Here is a 17,131-nt window from a genome sequence, read left to right on the forward strand (position 1 = left end):
CAGGGAGAGAGAAGTTCTCATTTATTGCATCTGCCTTGGCCTAGTTTCATCTCAGCAGGCCATAGCAAGCTCTCAACAACCAGCATGCGGCCTGACTCTGTTTCAGAATCTGGGAGAGGTCATCAGGTCAGGCTGTCAAGGATTTTGGTTGCTTTTCAACTAAGCGCTAGAGTCTCAGATGCCTCAGTGATAAGACGAACAGTGCCTCCTGAATCCCCAGTCCTCTGTGGTATATCCAGATGCCCACCTGCCTGCATTGCTTGGGGTAGTAGGCTTCTTTGTCGTCTTCGTTCTACCAGAGGGCAGGGAATTAGGAATCATGCCCCAGTCTGTTGCCTGGGGTCTGTCTCCTCCCACCCCCCCATACCTCATCTTACCAGCTCCTTCTTAGCAATGCCTGGCTCTTTTTTATTTTTTATTTTTTTAACTTTATTTTTGGCTGCTTTGGGTCTTCCTTGCTGTGTGCGGGCTTTCTCTAGTTGTGGCAAGTGGGGGCTACTCTTCATTGCAGTGCATGGGCTTCTCATTGCGGTGGCTTCTCGTGGCGGAGCACGGGCTCTAGATGCACAGGCTTCAGTAGTTGTGGCTCATGGGTTCTAGAGCGCAGGCTCAGTAGTTGTGGCCCACGGGCTTAGTTGCTCTGCGGCATGTGGGATCTTCCCGGACCAGGGCTCAAACCAGTGTCCCCTGCATTGGCAGGCAGATTCTTAACCACTGCGCCACCAGGGAAGTCCCCCTGGCTCTTACTTGCCTATTCTTACTTGGTTTTGTTTCTCTTCTCCTTGAAATGACTTGGCTTGATCCTGAGTTGCCCCTACCCCACTCACGTGTCTGCTTATTGTCTCTGAAGCCACACCCCTTTACCGTGATATGTTTAATTATCAGTGTCTGGCCTGGAAGGGAACAGGTTCGCCAAATGGACAATGTTAATAATCATCACATATTTCATGTATGGAGCATTCTTGTGCTCCCTCTTTGTACACACACACACACACATTTAATTTTAAATATAATACATTATAAATATATGAAAAATAATAAGCATAATTGCTTTTTGAATCTTTTGTATCTGTTTAATTTCCTTCATCTTTAGTAGTTTTTTCAGGTTTTTTTCAATTTGGGTCTGAAGTGGTAAACTCAGTCCTTATTTGTTTGAAATAACTTCACTGGGATATACTAGCCTAGCTGAAATTAGTATTAGTATAGGTTGATGAGTGTATTCTCTCAGTACTTAAAAGATATTTTCCTATGGTCTTCTGCCCTTCACTGATGCTATTGTTGAGGTGTACCAGTTTAATTAATATTATTTTGTAGGAAATCTGTTATTGTGAAGTCTATACCAGTCTAATTGTTATTATTTTGTTGAAAGTTTGCCCTTTATCTCTAGCTGCTTGTAGGATTTTCTTGGGTGTTCTATAGTTTTGCTATGATGTGTCTAGGTTTAGATTTACTTATTTTCCTGATACTCATTGTGGTTCCTAAATCTGAGAAGCTATGCCTTCATCAATTCTGGAATTCTTAGCCATTATTTCTTGTAATTTTTTCAAATATTACCTTTCTCATTTACTCTATCTTCTTCTGGAAATTTTATTAGATATAGGTGAACATTATTGTTCTATCCTCAGCTCTTTTAAATGCTCTTTCATATTTTTACACCTTTTAATCTATTTGTGCCTTGTCTGTGGAATTTCTTCAAGTTTATCTTCTAGTTCATTATTTCTCTGTACAGCTTTGTCTAGCACTATTTTACTAAACCTTAAGTCTTAAGTTTTTTAAACATTATTTCAATGGTTGAACTTTAAAAAAACTTCATTGAGATATGGTTCACATACCATACAATTCACCCAATTAAATGGTACAATTCAGTGGTTTTTGTTATAAATGGCTGAATTTTTAATGTCCAAGAATTCCATTTGTTTATTTTAAAAATTTGCCTGCTTAAAAAAAATATAATGCCTTGTTTCTTATGATCACACTTCATTTATTTTGGGTTATTATTTTAAACACATTTATTTATGGTCTCTATTATATTGTCCTATTATCTGAAGCTCTTATGAGTATTCTATATGTTTGCTGACTCTCACTCAAGGTAGGTTTGTTCCTCATTTGCTTTTTAATTTTAAACTTATGTTCAGTGGACATTTATCTACTGGAATCATCCACAATGTGGGATAAATTGTGTCCTTCTGCAATGATTTTTCATTCACTTCTGTCAGGGGCTCTAGGGATATTACCAGCTTCTAATAGATTTCTATGCTAATTCATCAGCTTGGGGTTTTCTGGGGTATGCTGATAGTGTAAATTTTAACTTTAAAGCTATGTGAGGTATGGGGCTGTGATCATAAGTTCCCAGGGGAGGATTTTTTTTTTTCCCACACAGATTGCAGACTGGTGTCCTTTTTTCTCCCTGTATTTATGGGTAGATTTTTCCTAGTCTACACTGTCACCAAGAGTATAGTCCTTTGATGGCCCTGGCTTCATGTGGGCTTCTAAGCGTCATTTCCTTACTTTGATTAGGTTGATGGTCTCATCTCACAGTGTCCCCAAATGAGCATTAAAACCCAAGCCCTGCATATTTCCACCAGGAGACATATACAGGAGTGTTCATAGCAGCTTCATTCATCAAGTTCCAAACTGGAAACAACCCAAATGCCCATCAACAGTAGAATTGATAAATAAATAGTGGATTTTTTTTTTACCATGGAATACTACACAGTAATGAAAAGAGCAAATTGCTGATACATGTGATAACATGGATGAATGAAATAGACATACTATTGAATTTAAAAAACTAGACAAAAAACGAATAGCCAATGTACAATTCCACTCTTACAAAAATCCAGAACAGGCAAAGCTAATCTTTGGTGATGAGTCAGAATAGTGGTTACACTTGAGGGGAGATATTGATGAGGGGGTATGAGGGAGCCTTTTGTGGAAATATTCTAGATCCTGATCTGGGTGGTGGTTACATGGTGGTACACATATGTAAAAATTCATTAAGCTCTGCACTTAAGAATTGCACATTTTACTATATGCTGATTATACCTCAATAAAAAAGTAAACAAACAAAAGCTAAGATCTGACAGAGCAGTCATAAGGTAGCTAACATGTTTGCCTCTCTGCTTGCCTCTGGAGTTCCTTTGTATTTCTGGGCCAGGGAGATTAACCTTTCTTTTTTTGTGAGTTCAGCTGAGAAGGTAAAAGAATATTTGTGATATGTTTCCCAGAATCTCTGCTGTTTCTTTGAGGATGGCTCACAAGAGTCCATCATATTGCAGATCGAGAAGTCTTAGGTCTCCTTCTGTCTTAAATCACTTTTGCATGCATGTAGCAGGTGCATCCAGCGTAATATGATATATTTTTAGCATAGTTGTTTCTCTACCTAGGTGTTCATGACAAATCACTTTGAGGCAGATTTGTGTTCAGGAAGAGCCCCTGGTGTGGGCCCTTTTAATTATGTAAGTGTAAGTCCCCCAGGACTTGGTAAAAGGACAGAAGGGGGCCCGATATGGCCTAATGGAGATGAACCCTATCAATGATTCTTGTATTCAGAGCTGATTTGGGGAGAAGGGTGTGCAAATTTGCAGAGGGGTCAAGGAGTCTCCTGTGGGGAAGGCATGGAGATTCTGATTGCCTCCATTGAAATGTTCAGCTGTACCAGACCTTCTCTGATGGATTGGGGATGATCTAGTCTGAGGTCTTCCAGTAAGAAAATGACATCCTCTGGAGAGTCTGGACAGGTGACCCAGGATGAAAACTTGGGCCTCAAGAATCATGGAGGGGCCATATCTGACACAGGTTGCAGCTGAGGCAAGAAGCCCTTGATGACCCAGCCTCCTTTCCACTAGACTTATAACTGAGGCATACTGGCTGTGCATGTGTGTGTAACCTGAATGACTGCAACATGAGAAACAAGCATGAGACCCCCATGGCCTGTCCAGTGAACTGGAACAATGACAGCATCACCTCTGCAGTGGACCAGTTGTTAACAGCAATACTGCAAGGCAGAAACACACTCAGTGACTGATGACAACTTGGGCTTCCTTGTGGACAGGTCAGACTTTCCAGTTCTCACTCCACCTGGCCTTCAGAAGTGGAACTGAACTCCTTAGGTTGAATAAACTATAGAGCATGAAAAGTGAACTTACTCAACTTCCCTTGCAGCTAGGGGTGGTCATGTGGTCTAGTTCTAGCCAATAGGATGTAGGCAGAATTCCCATTTCAAGTGAAAAGAAAAACATCTCTTTTCCCTTTGGTCTTCCTCCCTCTTTCCTGGAGGCACAGCAGCTTTCCTGTGACCACAAGAATGAGTCATAAACTAAGGATGCTGAGCCAGGAGCCTGGATCCTTGAGGACATCCTTGAGCAGTGGTCCAGCCCTGGGCTGCCTAACTCTGCATTTCTTATTATGGGAGGGAAATAACACCCCATTTGTGTATGCCACAGTTAGTTGAATTTCCGATGTTTACAGTGGAACCCATGTTTAAGTGTTACTAGGGAGAGATCCTAGAGGGCAGACACTGTATTGCTTAGGGCTTGCAACTGCTCGAGTGATGAATTGGAAAAATGAAAGAAATGCGCTCATGTTTGTAGCCTCAGCTGGTGATGTGGATTGTGTGGATTTAGGCATTATCTCATCATTCCCCAAATAAGACTATGACAGAAGCAAGGCAGGTGCAATCCACACTTGATACCCTTGGCGACTGAAGCCCAGAGATAGTCAGTGAGGGATTTTCTAATTACGAACATAATCCAGGTTCATTGTACAAACAGTGGAAAATATAGAAAAGTGTAAAGAAGAAATTACTTGAAATACAGCCCCCTTCAACATTTTGATGCATTTCATCCTGGTCCTTTTCCTTTGTGCAAGCACACACCCATACTCACATTCTTTGATTTTTCATTGTTTTCTTAAGTGACTTTCCAAAGGTTGCATGGATCGCCAGTGTGGAAACCAGGATGCACGCTGGGGTTATGGTGTGCAGGACTAAGAACAATCATTTTGTTTAGTAGATAGTAGCCTGTAGTGTAACTTATTAGCTTTTTCTCTTCAAAGAATAAGAAGAGAGAGGATGCAGAGAAGGCCAGGAAAGGCCAGAGTCTTTTCTCCCACTTTAAGGAGGAGCTGACTGAGGTGTACTTAGCGTAGAGCCTGGCGCACGTCAGATGCTTAATGTTTGTTGAGTAAATGTTGAATGAGTTCTGCATGTGTAGGCATTCTGACGACTTATAAAATCCATCCATTTGTTTATTCATTCAGCAAATATTTATTGAGCACCTGCTATGTGCCTATCTGTGAACAACGACAAAAATCCTTTCCCTCGTGATGCTCACCATACAGGGAAATGAATGAATAAATTAAGGACCCAGTGAATTGAGATGAGGAGGAGTTGTTGCCTGGATACCAGTTGCTATAGACTGAATGTGTGTGTCCCCTCAAAATTCGTATGTTGCAACCTAATCCCCAATGTGATGGCTTAGGAGATGCAGTTTTTGGGAGGTAATTAGGTCAGGAGGATGGAGCCTTCATGAATGGGATTAGTGCCCTTATAAGAGAAACCCCAGAGATCTCTCCTGATCTTTCTACCCTGTGAGGACACAGCGAGAAAAGGCTGTCTCTGAACCAGGAAGAGGGCCTTCACCAGATGGCAAATCTGCTGGCATCTTGATTTGGGACTTCCCAGCCTCCAAAACTGTGAGAAATAGATGTTTTTTGTTTAAGCCACTTAGTCTATGGTAGTTTGTTGTAGCAGCCCAAATGGACTAAGACACCAAGATACCAAGAATGTTTTCTTTATGACCTTTGAAAAAGGAATAGTTGTAGAACTTTAGAATGACAGATATAGAACAGACCTTGGGGAACATCTAGTCCCATGGAATATACTTCTTAAAGCCTGAGAACGCAGTGTTCAAATAAGAACTTACTACAGACAGCCAATTTATAAAGCAGATAAAAGAAGCACTTCTTTGTATCTCTCTCCAATTCCTTAAAGATGTTCTTTGCTTTTGAATCTCTGTCCAGTTGCCATTTCACTTCTCCACTTCCCTCACAAAACTTGAAAGGATGTGTACACATGCTCTCTCCATGCTCTACGCTCCCATTCGCTCTCCAACCACCCCTGTCCAGGTGTCACCCTTATCCTCCATCAAAACTGCTCTTGGCAAAGTCCTCCAGTGCCTCTGTCTTGCCAGATTCAATAGCACTCTTCTGTTCACCTTGTACTTGACCTCTCAGCAGCTCTGACATGCTGCTTCCTCTTCCTTGAAACATTCTCCCCTTTGGTGTCTATGGAATCATTCTCTCCTGGTTTCCCTCCTATTTGTCTGATCATCTTCTTCCATCTGTTTTGTTAGCTCTCCTCTTCCACCTCTACATTTTGTTTGTTTGTTTGTTTTTGGCTGCATTGGGTCTTCATTGCTGTGCATGGGCTTTCTCTAGTTGTGGTGAGCGGGGGCTACTCTTCATTGCGGTGTGCGGGCTTCTCATTGTGGTGGCTTCTCTTGTTGCAGAGCATGGGCTCTAGGCGTGGGCTTCAGTAGTTGTGGCTCGTGGGCCCTGGAGTGCAAGCTCAGTAGTTGTGGCACACGGGCTTAGCTGCTCTGAGGAATGTGGGATTTTCCCGGACCACGGATTGAACCCGTGACCCTGCATTGGCAGGCGGATTCTTATCCACTGCACCACCAGGGAAGTCCCCATCTGTATGTTTTGAATTTCCTATGAGTCAGTCTTAGACCTTCTTCTCACTTATCCCCATAGCCATTCCCTAAGTAATCTCATTGATGCCCTCACTTTTAAATATCTTCTATATTTTGATATATTCTAGATTTCCATCGCCAGCCCAAATTTCTAATGAATCCCAGACTTAAATATTCAAATGCCTGCTTAACATTTTGATATCTCATAGTCAACTCAAAATTAGTTACTCAAAGCCGAGTTCTCCATCTCCACCATAATCAAATGTCTTAACTCCAATTTGCCCTCTCTGCATAAATGACCCCACCATTCAGCCACATGTGCAGTCCAGGGAATCCCCTGTGACTCTTCTCTCTCCTTCAAACCACACAGCCAACCCTACAAGCCTTGCCTCTTTCCTCCTCCCAAATGTATTTCTCATCTTTCCAGTTTTTTCCACTGCCACTACTGTAGTTTCAGCCACATCAACTTTTGCTGGATTATTGCAATCAGCCTCTTATCCAATCTCTCTATTTCTACTCTTTTAAAATATCATTTCATAGTACTGTGAGGCTTAAAGATCCTTTCATGGCCTTGCAGTGCCTCAGAGTAAAATCTGAACTCCTTTCCAGGGCCTAGCAGGCCCTGTGTGCTTGGACTCTGCCAACTCTCCAGGGGTAGATCTTTCCACTCTCATCTTGCCCACTGGGCTGCAGCCACATGGGACTTCTTTTAGTCTCCCATGTGGGGCAGGGTCTTTCCCGTTTCCAGACCTCTGCACACAGAGCTCCTCCCTGAGCCTGGAACTGTCTTCCCTTCACTCTCCCTGTAGCTCTTTTTTAGTCTTGATCACAGCTTAATGGCCTCTCCTCTGAGTTCTCTCTAACATTTTACCCAGATAGCTGCCTAATTTTCTTTATCACTTCACCCTGTTGGTTTCCTTCATGGCACTTGTCACAATTAGCAGCTATTTGTCTGTTTACCTGTTTACTGTCTGCTTGTCTCACTAGGTTGTATGCCCACGAGGTCTGTTTTGGTTACTGTAGTGTATCTGATGCAATATATACTCATTGAATCAGTAATAATGGATGAGGTCCAAGCCAGATGGTTGGCCTTCTGGCCTCCTCAGTTTGTTGTAGGCTTCCTATCGGTGACTGGAGAGGCTAATGTTTTGGTTGCCCAGCACCCGATCCGCTTATTTTGACTAGAAACACACCCAGGTGGGAGTGGGTGCAGCATGTTGACCCAGCTGGGCCAGCAATGGTTCTCCATGACATGGCCATAGTTGCAGCCTAGGAATGGGCATGCAACCCAAGCCTGGTCAACCAGAGTGCTTCTGCAAGGTTCTGCTGAGGCTGGCAGGAAAGACTCTTTCCTCATTAGCTGTGAGGCTATAAGGATGTTTGCTTGGAGCTGCTGAGGCAGCGGGCCGGAGAGAACAAAGCCAGAGAGGGGGAGACAAGAGGCAGAGAGTGGGGGTGTCCTGATGGTGTCCCCATCACGGGCAGCTCACTGAGCATGCTCCAGTCCTGGAATGACCACATCTGTTAGCTCATTTCCCGTCCTTGACACACAGGCTCACGGGAATCATGAATATTGAGAAGCAAGCTTCTTCTGGATGAGTGTTAATACCTTCTATTTCCATTATTATCATTTTTTTTTTCCTTTGAGCTGCTGGGAGACTCTCTTCTTCATTACCCGTGTCACACAGAGAGCTTGTATGCTGCAGGCTTTGATCTAAAACTGTTTAAAGTGAAACAGCTGCTTTTGCTGAGCAATCTCACCCCAGGTCCCCGGAGAACATGATTGGATAATGAAATGCAAATGGCTGGACCAGGGCTCTGGGGTGGAGGAGGCCCTGCCTGCCTCAGCAAACACTGGCTGTCTAAATCCTGCTCAAGACTTCTCCAAACCGTCTTTCCCGTCCCCAGCTGTTCCAAGCATCTGAGAATGTCCACGTGAACTTGAATTTTTTCCCTGGTCGCTACATGTGTTTAATCCTTCACTGGCATCTCACTTCACTGTGTCCATCCCCTGGTGCTGGCTCAGGAGTGCCAGTGCCTCCCAGCCCCCTGGTGATTGCCACTCCTGTGACTTACATCTTCCGAGCTCCAGTTCCTCATCCTCTCTCACCGGTCATTCAATCTCAGCAGGCTTATGTCCCATGGAGCACTACCAGGTCTAAAGGGAGAGTCATTCTTCCGCTTCCCCAGTTCCTCGTCCAGCCTCTTCATTTCTTGCAGCACCCCATCCTTCTGCCCTGATCTCAGGCTCTGACCTTCAGACTCATCTTGACCCTTCTCTTTAACTTGCTCTGCAGATCCAGGCAGCCACCGGTCCTCGTGATTTGTTGATTGATGGTTTCATCCAACCCAATTACCCAGGACTCTCTGTCAGATCTTGTGTAGGTGCCGGGGAGATAGAAAATAGAGCTGCCATCTCTTGGTCTATTGCTTAGACCACTGAAGCAGAACAGCTGTGCCCCTAGCCCAAGGACAGATTAAAGCTCCCTAAACTGCATTTTTGTGCGTTTCACTCCTCTGGCGAAAATCCATCATGGCTCTCCGTTGTGCAGAGAATGAAGTCCAACTTTAGAGCTGGCAGTATGGCACCCACATGTAGCTTGTGCACCTGAAATGTGTCCACTCTGAATTGAGATGTGCAGTAAGTGTACAATCCGTACAGAATTTCAAAGACTTAGTGCAGAAGAAAAAAATAAGACTATGACATTAGGTTTTTAATTAATTACATGTTGAAACTATAATATTTTGGATTCATAGAGTTTTTAAATTAATAAATTTTACTTAAAAATTTTAATGGGGCTATTAGAAAATCTAAAATTAATTATGTGGCTTGCATTGTATTTCTATTGTCAGCCCAGGTCTAGAATATGAAGTTTCCCATAATCTGACTCCTAATGACTTAACATATTATCTCCTGTTATCCTCACAATAGGCAGAGGTGGTTTGTGTTTTTACACCGTTTTACTGATGAAGGGACTGAGGTTCAGAAAGGAATGGGGGGGGGGCTTCCCTGGTGGTGCAGTGGTTGAGAATCTGCCTGCCGATGCGGGGGACACGGGTTCGAGCCCTGGTCTGGGAAGATCCCACATGCCGTGGAGCCAACTAGGCCCGTGAGCCACAGCTACTGAGCCTGCGCGTCTGGAGCCTGTGCTCCGCAACAAGAGAGGCCGCGATAGTGAGAGGCCCGCGCACCGCGATGAAGAGTGGCCCCCGCTTGCCGCAACTGGAGAAAGCCCTCGCACAGAAACGAAGACCCAACACAGCCAAAAATAAATAAATAAATAAATAATAATTAAAAATGAATATCTGCTTATAAAAAATATATATATACAAACTAGTGTTGATCTGACTAGATTAATTACATAATTCTGTATTGCTTCATTTAAAAATTTTGTTTAAAAAAAAAGGAATGGGGGACTAGATAGATGGATGTGAAGGTCAGCATCAGGCACACACACCTGACATCCCACAAGCCTCAGGAGAGCCCCGTGTAGCATCACATCCACGAAGCCTGCATGCCATTGTCCTGTTGTTTCCTGTCTGCCATTCCCCAGTGGACAAGATAGGGAAGAGGGACAGTAAAATCATGAAAGCCCTGACTGGACAGACCTGATGCTGGAGGACTGACTGCAATTATTTACACAGAATCACATGTTAGCTGAGCTCCAGAAGAGCTCTAGTTGAGGTTCATCATTGTGGGTACCTCTTGGTTAGCCTCCCACCATGAGTGGCCACCATGGTGAACAGAAAAAGTAAGCTTTGGTCTTAACCCAAGTTGGAGGTCTCTGGTGGCTGATTTCTTGAGTTTTGGAGGTTGCTCCTTGTTTCAGAAGTTGGTGGGTAAGCAGCTGAGCTGGTCAAGAATGGCCCCTGGGGCTGCAGGAGTCAAGGGGAAGCAGGACCATGCAGCTTGGGAGAACCTCCTGACATGCAAAGGACTTGCTGGGGCCAACCAGCTGTTACGAGGTGCAGCTGGTATTACAACCTCAGTGCCTATGCTGGTTCTAACCAGCACACTGCACTGCCTCCCAGAGGACACTTCCCACTTTCTGTGAACCTCTAGTGTCAAGGATACTTCCGTGTACTTCGTGGGGCTCTGTGTACCACATCAGGGAGTTGAAATCTAACCGGAAGACACAAGGAGAAGTTGGAGAGGTCTGAGCAGGGAGTCAGATAGGGAGATTGATAGCCAGGGTCTAAACAAGAAATTAAACATGACTGCAACATGGATCGAATAGGCCTGCCAAAGCTCCATTTGCATGATGCCTTTGGAGATTGTTGAACAAATTCATCTAAGGGAAGAAGGAGCCAGGCATGATGAGCTGGACCCTCAGTTTCTGGAAGAGTAATTTCTGTGCATCGAGGTCTTTCTCACTCATACCAGGGGAGATGACATGCCCAGCAAGCCTGCTTGTTTAGAGTTAGTTGGCAGATTTCCAACAAAGGATGGCTGGCAGGTGCCTGGGGGATGTGTGTGGGGCAGCAGTGGTTTCTGCCAGCAGTCAGCTGGCATTGGGGAGCATACATGATATAGCCCATGGAAGGACCAGCCCTGGTCAAGGGTAACTGCAGGGAACTGGAGTTCCCATGTGAGCAGGCTGTGGGTGACAGGAGCCAGTGATGTTTAAGGCATTTCTGTTCATGTGGCTCCATCTGTCCCCATAGGCCTGGGGAATTTGGGGATTTTGAGCTTCCTGTGCTTGGAGCACCCTTTATTGATCCCTTGGGACTGGTGGGAAGGGAGCATGGCTCAGTGTCTGGTGGCTAATTTCCTCTAGAAACCCCTGGAGGGATTCCTGATTCTGGTGGACCACGGTAGCCCTAGGAGTTGCTCAGGGAGCCTTTCAGGGCCTTTTCCCCGTTCTCTGATCACAGGGCAGCTTCTCAGCTTTGACAGATACGTGTATTCAAGGAACCACCTCTTCGGAACTAATCTTCGCATTTGTATTGTGTCAGAGGCCTTGGTTCCATCTGTAGATGTGAGCTCCTTTGTGGCACACCTCCCAGGAATAGATAAATGGTAGTCTGGGGCAAACAGCTTCATAGTTAACTGAGTGTAACTTTTTTTTAATTTTTGATTTTTTGTATCTGAGACAAAAATGGAGTGGCATGGGGAAGTGCAACCTCAGTGATATGCTTCTCTGTTCTTTTTGTTAAGGAGGCTCCTATCCAATCTCTCATCCACCCAACCACTCTCTCCAAACACTTTGGCTTATCTAAGGGGCGAGTGGAGAGCTGGTAAAGCTGATTACTCTTCTTTAGTCAGCCTTTGAATTGGAAACATTGAGAGCAGACAGAGATCTCTGAGATCCTCTGGTTCTGTATCCATGTTGCATAGATGGGGAAACAGAGGTTCCGGGAGGGGATGGGACTTATATAATGGAGAGCTGCTAGCAGAGGGGCTGGGGCCGGGGCCCAGGTGGGTGCTCACTGGCTCCCTACATAGGCATTTGGCTCATGGAAGGATATCTGGGCCCCATCTGCCCTGCCGTAGTGAGTCCTGTTCCTGCATTTCATTTGACTCTTGTCACTAGGGCGAGCATCACAGTGACATGGGAAAGGCTCCAGACATCAAGAGAACTGGGCTCCAGACCCGTCTCCATCTCACCAGGCTGGGTGGCCTGGGGCACACTGTCTGATACCAGCCCTGTAGTTTTGCTACCACTTCAGTGAGTTTGGATAAGATGCCTCTTGAGCATGAAACACAAAAACTCCCAAATGATCCAAAGTCTGCATGAACGAATTAATACATGCTGTCTTAGTCAGTTTGGTCTGCTGTAACAAAGTACCATAGACTGTGTGGCTTCACCAACAGACACTTATTTCTCACAGCTCTGGAATCTAGGACATCCAAGATCAAGGTGCCGGCAGATTTGGTTCCTGGCTTGCAGGCAGCCGTGTCCTCACATGGTGGAGAGTTCTGGTCTCTCTTCTTCTTATAAAGACACTAATCCCATCATGGGGGCTCCACACTTATGACCTCATTTAAACTTAATTACCTTCCAAAGACCACACCTCCAAATACCATCACACTGGGGATTAGATTTCAACATATGAATTTTGAGGAATACAAACACTTAGTCCATAACACATGCATTTATAAGGTGATTATTAAGACCCACTGTGTGCTCAGCACTAGAAATATGGAGATGAAAGACATACTCCCTCTCTGCAGGGAGCTTCCAGGTGAACAGGTGAGAGCCATGGAAATAGCATCATCTAACTTGGGCAATTTGTGGGTTTCCCGAGCCCAGCTGGGGGACAAGGAAGAAGGCATGATGCCTGCGAATGAGATCTGAGGGGTAAGAAAACTAGACTCAGAAACCCTCTCCTCCTCCGTGCTGGCCAAGGGCTCTGAGATGCACACTGGGAATTAATTTCTCTCTCTTTCAAAGATAACAGGGAAAATGCGAATACTGTGGGGAGGGGACATTTTAGTTTTTTCCCAGCCATCAATGTTATGACCAGTAGGTGAGTACCCAGAAGCAGTAGGTGGAAGGGAGCATTGAAGAGAGGCTGGGGCTGGGGGTAGGGCAGAGAGGGGAGGCTGGAGACAGGAAGACACCACTGGCTGCCTGCCTTGCTGGGAGAGCAGGTGCTTCTTCACCCACATTTATGGGTCAGATGGTTTCCTCCACATGTTCCCCCCTTCTCTCCTCTCTCATTTACAGACCTTTTCTATGGAAGGAAGTCATTTGTTGAGAAGAATCTATGGTGTGGGTTCACCCATTCCTCATGCCTTGTCATTAAACTCCACCATTTTTACCCTCAAATGATTTTAACTTTGTTCTGTGAACTCTCAATTCCATTTTCTCTTCCCCTTGAGGATTATCTCTAGCCAGTGTTAAATAAAGCTCACTCATTGGGCCACCTGCTGTGACATGGTAGCAAAATTATTCTCAGTATTAGTCTGAGTCATGTAATTGAGAACATAAGATTGTTTAAAAAAAATCATTATTTTTATGATTTGAATTATGGTTGGATTTCATGTGCATTCCAAGGGCATTTCAGGGTATAGTACTAAATATATATGAATCAGGTCTACTGCACATTTATGTTTTTTAGGTCAGTTATATACTGATTTAATATTTTTATCTACTTGATCTGTTGTAGATTGAGCGAGGAACTAAAATTTCCTTACCATTTTTTTAACCTGTTTCTCCTTGCAGGTGCTATAATTACTGTTTTTTGACTGCTGCTTCTATGTGTCTTGTTGCATTGATATTCATGACTGCTATATATCCACTGCGAATTGCGTGCTTTAGCCTTATAAACAGTGCCTTTCTTTGTATTGTTTAATGCCTCATGCTCTGAACTTAACCTTGTCCAATATTTAGGTTATGCCCTCTGCTTTTTTTCTTGTTGTTTGCTTTTACCTGTTATACCTTGGCCCATTCTTTTATTTTCAACTTTTCTGAATCATTTTGGTTTTTGTGTATCCCTTGTACTTAGGGTTTAGCTTTGCTTTGTGATCTTATCTGAAATATATTTATAAACAGATAAGTCCATTTACATTTGTTAATATGACAAATATTAATATTTGACCTTGGTGTGGCATATTATTTTATGTTTCTCTTATGTGGTTTATGAGCAAGTTGTTACAAAATGAATTTTCTTTGTTTGAAAAGATCATTTGCAGTTCTGATATTCAGCAGGGTTTGTATTTTTGTTCTCATGGTTACCTTTATAATTGTAGCTTTGTATAATATTGTGAGTGCTCTATTTCTCTAGACAGAATTGATTTGTTCTTTTGTATGAATAATGATAAAATTAATATGCTTCATGCTCCGTACCCTCTCTTCCATCACCCACATTTAGTTAGCTTAGTGTTTACCATTGTCTTGTAAAGTTGTTTACACATACCCCTTATTTGCTTTGTCAGCTTTGTATCATATTCTTTGGCTCCCCTATTACAAATGCAACAAGTTGCAAACTTACCCTACTTTTCATCTTCCCTACACCTTCCCCTTTCTATTTTTTATTACTTGTATCATTTATACATTGTTAAGGCATATAACATTTAAATTCTGTCACCTCAACCTCCAGCTTTGTTTAATTAATTAATTAATTTTTAATTTTTATTGAGGTATAATTGACATATAGCACTGTATTAGTTTCAGGTGTACAATGTAATGATTGTAATGATGTAATGATTCATTACAAATGATTCATTTGTATATATTGCAAAATGATCACCACACTCAATTCAGTTAACATTCGATGTTTAATCTTAATTTTGTGATTGTGGTACAGAGTACCCTTCACTTGCCTTTTTGCTGTAGTTTGTTTCCTCCGTTATCTCCTGGCTGGCTGATGGTTGATCTCTTGTAGATTCCTCAAGAAATGTTCATGGGACAATATTACATAAGTTTGAAAATTTCAAAACTGTTAGTTTTGTTTGCTTTTGGAAGGACATTCTTTGCTGGGTATAAAATCCTTGACACACAAGTCTCTTTCTCTTTCTTGTAGATGTGTTAACTACATTATCTTCTTGTTTTGAATGTTGCTTTGGATAAATCTGAGACATGCCTGAATTTCCCCCTATTTAATGGCTGATCTCTTTGCCTGGACGCCCAGAAGATTCCTTCCCTCTTTCCCTTCCTTCATCTCCTGCTCCCTCACTTTCCCCTTCTGCCCTCCTGTCTCTCCCTCTCCCTCTTTCTCTTTCACCCTCCAACCCTGTGGGATGTGTCTCATGGCTGACTGTTCTCATTCAATTTTCCCTGGTCCATGGTGTACCTTCTAATACGCAGAGTCGAGTCTTCTTTTATTTATTCAGTTTCATTGTTTCTGTTTTCTTCCTTATGGACTCTGATTTTGTATATGTTGTATCTCCTTTGCCTGTTGTAGGTATCATTTGCTTTCTAATCCCCTTTAATTCCATCTTTATTTCATTTAATCTTGGTTGCATTTCTTGTATCTGTCCTTTATATCCTTTAATGTCTTTTCTACAATGTATAGTCTCCCTTGTAAACTTTCCAATTTTGTTTTAATTTTTCTGATGGCTTTTCAAAAAAATTAAAAAAAATTTTTTAAGAACTTTTGGCTGCGTTGGGTCTTCGTTGCTGTGTGCGGGCTTTCTCTAGTTGCGGTGCGCGGGGGCTCCTCTTTGTTGCGGTGCGTGGGCTTCTCATTGGCGTGGCTTCTCTTGTTGCAGAGCATGGGCTCTAGGCGTGCGGGCTTCAGTAGTTATGGCGCGTGGGCTCAGTAGTTGTGTCTCACAGGCTCTAGAGCACAGGCTCAGTAGTTGTGGCGCATGGGCTTAGTTGCTCCGTGGCATGTGGGATCTTCCCGGACCAGGGCTCGAACCTGTGTCACCTGTGTTGGCAGGCGGGTTCTTAACCACTGTCCCACCAGGGAAGCCCGGTAGGCAGATTCTTAAACACTGCGCCACTAGGGAAGTCCCACTGATGGCTTTTTAAACTTTCTGTCAATCCCTTTACAGAGTTCTGCTTGCTCACAGTTCATTTCCTCCTGTTTTCTTGCTACAACTTCCCTGAATTCTGGCATTTCTATTTTGTGATATTCTTTTAGAGGGATGGTTGCTTTATTAATTTTTAAGTATCATGGTGAAATATTTATGTACTTTTTTTGCTTTATAGCAACATTTTTTTGAATGAATGTTGTTCACCTGTTGGTAAATTTTGCTGCTCTTCAAGTTTTTACCTTACAGTAACTTTGTATAGATGTGATGATGCCTGTTCACCTTAAAAAATCACCTATCATTAAATGTGCTGAATTTTTTAGTTCCAGCTCTTTACATACAGTGTCTGATGTAATGCTTCATAAATCAAAGCTTTCTTTGCTTTTCCCAAAAAGGACTGATTGCTGGAAATATGATTTAACTGTGTCATCCTCTGTGTGGCCTTACTTCCTCTGTTTCTCTGAACCCCAGGGGGACTCCTCCTGTGCTTTCTGCTTCCCTCGGTCCCTGCACCTTGCTGCAGATAGGGTGGTAGCTTACACACTTCATGGTGAGTTGCCTGCCTTCAAGAGTTTTATTTCTACTGGCACTTTTAAGATCTGCCGTCATTAAGTTTTCTCACAACTCAATTTTTCTTTTTTTCCCTTTCTTCCCATGTGGTTTCTGTCTGATTCAGTTGCTTTTGTCAACCCTTAAGCATATTTTGGAGTCTGCAGATTATATTTGGTTTCTAGTTTCACTGCAAATGGAGTCTGTGGACATATTTTCTTCAATGCTCCTTGCTCCTTTCCTGTGATTTTATGGAGAGGGTGGACAATAATCTGAAATGGGCAGCCATGTTCATACCAGAAACCCCTACAGTGACTTTATTTATTTATTTATTTATTTATTTATTATTGAAGTATAGGTGATGTACAATGTTGTGTTAGTTTCAAGTATACAGCAAAGTGATTCAGTTATATATAGTGATTCAGTTATATATATATATATTTATATATATAAAGACTATATA

The sequence above is a fragment of the Eubalaena glacialis genome, chromosome 6 (genome assembly GCF_028564815.1).
Source record: "Eubalaena glacialis isolate mEubGla1 chromosome 6, mEubGla1.1.hap2.+ XY, whole genome shotgun sequence".
In the NCBI taxonomy this organism is placed as follows: Eukaryota; Metazoa; Chordata; class Mammalia; order Artiodactyla; family Balaenidae; genus Eubalaena; species Eubalaena glacialis.